This window comes from Palaemon carinicauda, chromosome 23 (assembly GCF_036898095.1).
Source record: "Palaemon carinicauda isolate YSFRI2023 chromosome 23, ASM3689809v2, whole genome shotgun sequence".
In the NCBI taxonomy this organism is placed as follows: domain Eukaryota; kingdom Metazoa; phylum Arthropoda; class Malacostraca; order Decapoda; family Palaemonidae; genus Palaemon; species Palaemon carinicauda.
The window spans coordinates 84,124,272-84,132,684 of record NC_090747.1 but is presented as its reverse complement, the minus strand read 5'-3'; positions in this window follow the sequence as shown (position 1 = coordinate 84,132,684).

The window sequence follows — 8,413 nt, the reverse complement described above, 5'->3', positions numbered from 1 at the left end:
AAACGTCATATATTAATATATATATATATATATATATATATATATATATATATATATATATATATATATATATATATATATATATATATATATATATATATATATATAATTATTATTATTATTATTATTATTATTATTATTATTATTATTATTATTATTATTATTATTATTATTAGCCAAGCTAAATCCCTAGTTGGAAAAGCAAGATGCTATAAGGCCAAGGGCTCCCGTAGGGAAATATAGCCCAGTGAGGAAAGGAAATGAGGAAATAAATAAATGATGAGAACAAATTAACAATAAATCATTCTAAAAACAGTAACAACATATATATATATATATATATATATATATATATATATATATATATATATATATATATATATATATATGTATATGTATGTGTGTGTGTGTGTGTGTCTGTGTATGTGTGTATTTGTGTGTACAGATAGATAACTAGATAAATGTACAATATATACCCTTGATTATCGTGCTGTCGATTCGCAAGATATTAAGGTCTCGTTAACGGAACTTGTTTATATTTATGTCATATTGTCTTCCAATAACATGTTAGTTGTAGTATGTACTAATTGCCAGTTACCTTGCAAATTATACTCCATTATTCAACCCATAGAGCGGGTAGGGGCTGGAAAAGGGGAAGTAATTGGGGTTAGGTGTAACTGCTATTGCAGGGATTATTTGAAAAATAGATGGATTGGAAGTTACTGTTCTATGGGGGAAGTTATTACCTCCGCCAGGAGGTTATGTTTTCGGTTCGGTTTGTTTGTTTGTTTGTTTGTTTGTTTGTTTGTTTCTCTGTTTGTCTGTCTGTCTGTGGACAACGTAGAGGCCACATTTCTACACGGAATCACTTCAAACTTGGCCAAGTAGTTCCCCAATGTGTATGGAAGAACTGATTAAATTTTGGTCAAGGTCACCCCAAGGTCAAGGTCACAGGGGTCACTGGTGTCACTATGACATAAGTGGCCATATCAAGAGACAGAAATAAAGCACTGACTTTTGCATAAGCCAACAGGGAAGTCCTAGTCCAGGCGCAACCCATGGGTGATGTTCAAATTTATAAAGGTCAAAGGTCAAGGTCATATTGGTGCATTATATCAATGTCATATTAAGTATCAGTGGCAAATGAACAAAGATCACTTGAAGGTCAAAAGTCAAGCAGGTCACTTGAAGGTCAAGGTCACGTGAAGGTCAAGGTCACGTGAAGGTCAAGGTCACCTGAAGGTCAAGGTCACGTGAAGGTCAAGTACATTTGAAGATCAAGGTCACTTGAAGCCAAGGTCATGTGAAGGTCAAGGTCACGTGAAGGTCAAGGTCACTTGAAGGTCACGTGAAGGTCAAGGTCATGTGAAGGTCGAAGTCACATCAATTCATGATTCTAGGACATATGGCGCTCTAGGTCACCTTGGCGGAGGTATGTCCTCTACGAGGACCATGTCCGCGTTCAGGACTTGCTCACTTGTTGTTCCTTGTGTTTACTTTATATAACTCCCCTCTTTGTATGAAATTGTTCTTCTGCAAGTTATGTAATGTCACTTAAGGTTACGTCTTCATTTTTTATTGCTTAAGACATCAATAACATTAATACACAGTTTTTATACCCTTTTATATACTGTCACATCTTAATCATACTAAATTAGTTGCGCATTCTTTTCATAAGCCCAAAAGCAATTTCTTCGGCATTCTATTGTGTATATCTCATAAGTGGAGATCATATTCATAATACCAGAAATCCTCTCCACAGGATTTTATAACCTCCTTTGGTGGAGGTAATTATATAATTTTCATTATATGGGCACAACTGATCCCAACTGATCCTAATTTTTGGCTTATCTAAATAAAGTGGCGTAACAGTTTAGATTAAATGGTGTCCAAGCTATCTTTATTATCTGTGTTTTATGTAATTCTTATTTAAGGCATTCAGTCTATCCGTATTTATGTTTCGTGTTTAGTTCTTATTAAAGGGGTCTAAGGTATCCTGGTTCTTCTTGTATCGTGTATAACTCTCGTCACACTAGCCGAATATTATTATAGAATTCTCATTACAGAAACCCAAACTGTAATGTAATTCACTTATTATAAGGGTTCAGACTATGTTTATTTACTGTATTGTTGTGCATTTTAGTATATGAGACAAGCTTTGTACCATTGCTTTAGTTAGAAGCCCAGAATATGATGCATTCTCATAAGAGTTCAGGTGTTCCTTGTCTACTGTATTATTGTATAATTTTAGTATAGGAAACAAGTTCTGTATCATTACTTTAGTTAGAAGCCCAGAATATGATGCATTCTCATAAGAGTTCAGGCTATCTTTGTCTACTGTATTATTGTATAATTTTAGTATAGGAGACAAGCTCTGTATCATTACTTTAGTTAGAAGCCCAAAATATGATGCATTCTCATAAGAGTTCAGGCTATCCTTGTCTACTGTATTATTATATAATTTTAGTATAGGAGACAAGCTCTGTAGCATTACTTTAGTTAGCAGTCCAAAATATGTATTTTTCTCATAAGAGTTCAGGCTATCCTTGTCTACTGTATTATTGTATAATTTGAGTATAGGAGACAAGCTCTGTATCATTACTTCAGTTAGAAGTCCAAAATATGTATTTTTCTCATAAGAGTTCAGGCTATCCTTGTCTACTGTATTATTATATAATTTGAGTATAGGAGACAAGCTCTGTATCATTACTTTAGTTAGAAGTCCAAAATTAGTATTTTTCTCATAAGAGTTCAGGCTATCCTTGTCTACTGTATTATTGCATAATTTGAGTATAGGAGACAAGCTCTGTATCATTGCTTTAGTTAAAAGCCCAAACTGATGTATTCTTCTCATAAGAGTTCAAGTTATCCTTGTCTACTGTATTATTGTATAATTTTAGTATAGGAGACAAGCTCTGTATCATTACTTTAGTTAGAAGTCCAAAATATGATGTATTCTCATTAGAGTTCAGGTGATCCTTGTCTACTGTATTATTGTATAATTTCAGTATAGGAGACAAGCTCTGTATCATTACTTTAGTTAGAAGTCCAAAATATGTATTTTCCTCTTAAAAGTTCAGGCTATCCTTGTCTAATGTATTATTGTAATTTGAGTATAGGGGACAAGCTCTGTACCACTACTCTAGTTAGGAGTCCAAATTATGTATTTTTCTCATAAGAGTTCAGGCTATCCTTGTCTACTGTATTATTGTAATTTGAGTATAGGGGACAAGCTCTGTACCATTACTTTAATTAGAAGTCCAAAATATGTTGTATTCTCACAAGAGTTCAGGCTATCTTCGTCTACTGTATTATTGTATAATTTCAGTATAGGAGACAAACTCTGTATCATTACTTAAGTTTTATGATTGGGGAAAAAATTGCTAGATTTCTCTTTGCTTCTCCTCCTTCGGAAGGAACTCTTGAGTAGTGATTATGACGGTTGTGTTAATGCCAATGATAATGGAAGGGTTAATGATGATGACGCCGATGGAGAAGGGGCCTTCGTTAATGGCGAAGGAAACCTAATGCTAGTGCTTAGGGTAATGGGCATGAAGATGGCATTGGCATTAATTACATTAATTAAAGTGGTCTATCAATAATGATACTGCGGTCAGTGATCATCATCTCCTCCAGGGTATGATCTCTCGGTTTCTATTCTATCATGTGGATTTAATGGCTACATTCTGTTTGCATATTTATTTTTTTATACTTTTAAGCATGATGATTTTTGCTTTTTTTCTGAGAATTATTGTTTGAATTTTTTTTTTTCTGAGAATTATTGTTTGAATTTTTTTTCTGAGAATTGTTTGAATTTTTTTTTCTTAAGCATCTTTATATTTGGATTTCACTGTTTTTTGCTCTTAAGCATTATTATGTTTTAAGTTTTTTCTTTTTGCTCCTAAGCCTGCAATAATCATGTATCTTACTTTAAAATTTTCTATAGTGGGCGTCAGTTATTAATCATAAACTTTGTATTATTTTTACAGTTCACGTAGGTTATGATTTTTTTTTTTAGTTTGCAATGATTATTTTTTCTAGTCTATAAAAACATCATGATTAGATTTTATTGCCTAGAAGATACCTATCGCTCATTGGTTATGTTTATGGGACATTTATATGATAAAGGTAAAACAGTAACAAATGAAAAAATTGCTGTACGTGGAACCTGTGAACCTTTTTGTTTATTTTTTTATCAAAATTTATGTATTTGATGTAGATTATCAATCGACTTCTATTTTATAGCAATCCATCATTAATTATTTGACCTGGAGTAACCTGGAAATCCTCGAAATATCTCTCACACACACACACACACACAGGGAAGCGGAACACGTACGATCAACGATTTTTTTTTTCTTCCGACAAGGTCTGGAATCCCCGATGAATTATAAAGTCAAGTCTATATGTCTCAATCTCACTTGGCTACGAGCCGCGTGAAAGGCCATAATATCTGTTCCCCAACACAATACATCATAGCCACTGCGTCTATATCATTGGAGCCACTCCATCTATATATCTGCCAGGTGTCGGTAAGGTTCCATTTCTCATCATAAACGACCCCTAGGTTCTTGTACCCTTCCTCTTTCTCTCTTCTCTCTCTCGGGACCTTGTGCTCTCTCTCTCTCTCTCTCTCTCTCTCTCTCTCTCTCTCTCTCTCTCTCTCTCTCTCTCTCTCTCTCTCTCTCGCGAAGTGCGTGCTTTGTAGAATAAGAGTAAATAAACAAACCAATGGCATTGTAACTTTGCCTTGGGACAACAACGGTGATTTATATTCTGGATGTGAATGTATTTTTTCCGATATCAGAGAAATTCGAGATTTTCAAATTGAAATATCATTTTTTATGTATAACTTTTGGTAGGACTCAATTTGCTGGATTCATTCTGAAGAAATCTGTAATCAATAGTTTCTGTTCTTATTTAACTTTGTAATTGTTGATCGTTTTCTGTGCTTAACCCATATTCTTTTCATATTCCGCCCTGCGTGTGGCAGGGTTTACTGATTCCGTCATCGATTTTTTTATTTTCTTTTTTTTTTCCGAGACGAAAAAGATGACAGTTTTTGACAGGTTTCTGAATAGCCTCTTTGAATCTTATGAGTTTTCGATGGAATTGGTCATAGAGATGAATCTCATCATAAAATGCTATATTTAACATGAAAATTAGATTCAGTTTGATAAATAATCAATGGAAATCTCTTGAAAAATATCATTAATTCTGACAGTTCCTGTGGCTTGATTAAATCAGGTTGTCGGTTCTCCATAAAGTCTCTTTTGTTTGATGAAATGACTTGTATATTTGTTATGCAGTGGTAAGTAAGAATAAATACCTTGTTCATATCAGTACACAACTACCGAATTCAGATTGAATAGAGACTACTACCACTACTAGTAGCAATAGTAGTAGTCGTCATGATGTATTCATATGACGGTAGCTATTGATTTATAAAACAGTAATGAAAAGTGCAATATTCCAGGTAAAAAAGCATTAATAGTATCCAGTTCAATCAAAATGAAAACAAAAAATATGTTACTGATGAGAAAAAAATTATAATGAAAGTTTTAAGTAAATTTGTAACAGTTGGATTAACATTCAACTCAATAGACAAGAAAAGTAAAGAAGAGGTACAAATACTAAGGGAAAATACAGTTTTGAAAACTTAAGAGGATTATAGTTAATAGAATATAAATACGTACCATCGTAGTTGCCCTTTAAAGGAGGTAAATATTAGTTAGAAATTAGCAGAGGAAAGTAAATGAAGTTAGAGGAATGTGAAAATATAACAGATCCCGTTTTCAACATTCCTGGGTGTTTTTATTCACACCTTTTCCCGAACTTCACTCTTTGGTGTTTAGGATTATTATGTTACTGTTTCTATATTTTTTTCCGATTCTCAGATAGTAGATTGGGATGAAGTTGCTGATACCCAACCATTCAACCCATGACTTTAGACTGTTATGAACTAATTATTCACTACTAAAGTCAAACTCCGAATATCTTTTATGTATGTTTGTATGTATGTATATGTATGTTTGTATGTATGTATATGTATGTTTGTATTTTAGGTATATGAATGTATGTATATATATATATATATAATATATATATATATATATATATATATATATATATATATATATATATATGTATTTATGTATGTATTTATGTATGTATATATATATATATATATATATATATATATATATATATATATATATATATATATATATATATATATATATATATATATATTATATATGAGAAGCTTTGATGCTGTCAAAACTTCAGCGGTAATGAAAGACCTTCAAAAACATGTACTAGATGAACTTATGTTAGAATACTTGAAAATATGTATATACCTAGTACCGCAATTCTGAAACCACATAAAGTTAGTAAAAAAAATCAGACAGAGAAATGTGTTAGACATGGAGACCCCATATCCTCTAAATTATTCACAGCCTGTCGGGAAGAAGTTTTAAAGAATTTAGATTGGGAAAATGTAGGAATTAACATTAATGGTGTATACCTTAACGTCTTAAGATTTGCAGATGACATAGTAGTATATAATGTATCATGGGAGGAATTGCAAAAGATATGTCGCACTGAAAATTAATATGAGTAAAATTGAGATAATGCTCAATGACAATGCAGACAACAAATAGGTGACTTGTAACGGGTGATGATGATGATATTAATTGTACATATAATCTCTCTCTCTCTCTCTCTCTCTCTCTCTCTCTCTCTCTCTCTCTCTCTCTCTCTCTCTCTCTCTCTCTCTCTCTCTCTCTCTCTCTCTCTCTCTCTCTCTATATATATATATATATATATATATATATATATATATATATAGGCAAATATATGTATGTGTATATTATGCTATTTTAATGCATTTTCATTATATGTGATATGTTTACTTTTATTTTGATTTTAAATGTAATTTGTTTGGATGCTCTTACTTCACAGAAACCAAATGTGAAAATATATAGTGTATTTTAAGATATTATTGTCTCCTATTACTTATGTATATTTTTCCCGTCATAAATATATCGGAATTATTTTTTCCTTACAACTTTGTAGACTGGGTTCAGTTTCATTTTCGTCTGTTTCCAAGTGTTCAAGGTGAGTCCGGGAGGAGGCATCCCAACTTGCTGGATGCTAATAGAGAGGTTTCGGTCATTCTGAGAGGGAAAACAGTGCTATTCAAAACTTGCAGCAAGACATTCAGCTCCCATTGGCCCATCATAAGTTACATGGGCGATCATAATTATCAAGTCCGACTCTAAACCCCTTTCCCTTCTCTTCCCTTACACACATGATTCCTTATCTAAGCTTGGCAATGCCGGGGGAACCCCGTTTAGGCAAACCTTTTCTTCTTCTTCGCAAGTTCTTTTCCGACGAATAAAGCGGAGATCTCGTTCGTTACGAAGCCTGAACGCACGAACGTATGTGTTTCGTGTATCCCCGCCGTAATATTTCCTAATGCGTTTGAAATTAGAATAGGATTTACAGTGATGATGAAATCCGAGAGCAATCGTATCTTGCACAATATCACCACTGTCTGTCTCTTCACTCCTGGTGTACATTATCCTGTTGTTATCCTGTTTATCCTTATCACGCCGTTTGGTAATCCTCTTTATCCTACCCAGGGATGCCTCCTATCGATTCGGAGATGAGCTGAGCCGATGTTAATGTTTTAATTCATAATAAATGACTGCAATTAACGGCCGCGAGATATCATAATTTTGAGTCAATGTGGTAAATTGCGCTGGGATCGGCGGGAGATTCGAACACTGCACGAACGGCGCATCCCACCTCGGACCTCTGAAGCCCCGAAAATGAACCCTTTGCTCGTGACGTTTAAGGACCATTTTGTCACCGCTTTTTCGTTTTTCGCATCCGCCGATATAGGAGATGATGAGGGAAATAAAGATTAGGAGAACGGGAAACGTGTAAGCGTAAGATATAACGTGATTAATGGATATAGACAGTAGCTGGGCGCAACTCGCATAAGCTGGGAAAAATACTGGTGATTTGTGGCTAAGGAGATGGTGAAGGGGCTACATGACGGTACGCCGAGGAAAGTATGGAAGGGCATTCGAGGGGAAATGGAAGGTCCTCCTCTTAGCAATGCGTAACTCTTTAGCTGGAAAGTGTAGAAGGCAAAGAAGGCGGATGGACGATTTGAGGTGGAATGAAGCGTAGTTGTGAATTTGTCTGCAGCAAATTTAAAAACATATTTATATAAATAGTTAAAATTTAAATTGTAAATAAAATATATGTAAAATAAATTTTTTATTATTCAAATATACTATGATGTATAAATGTTATAAGCTGTAAGTGTAAATGTGTATTTCATAATAAAAGATAAAAAAAAAAAAAAAAAAAATTGGAAATGACTTTCAAGCCTCAAGGA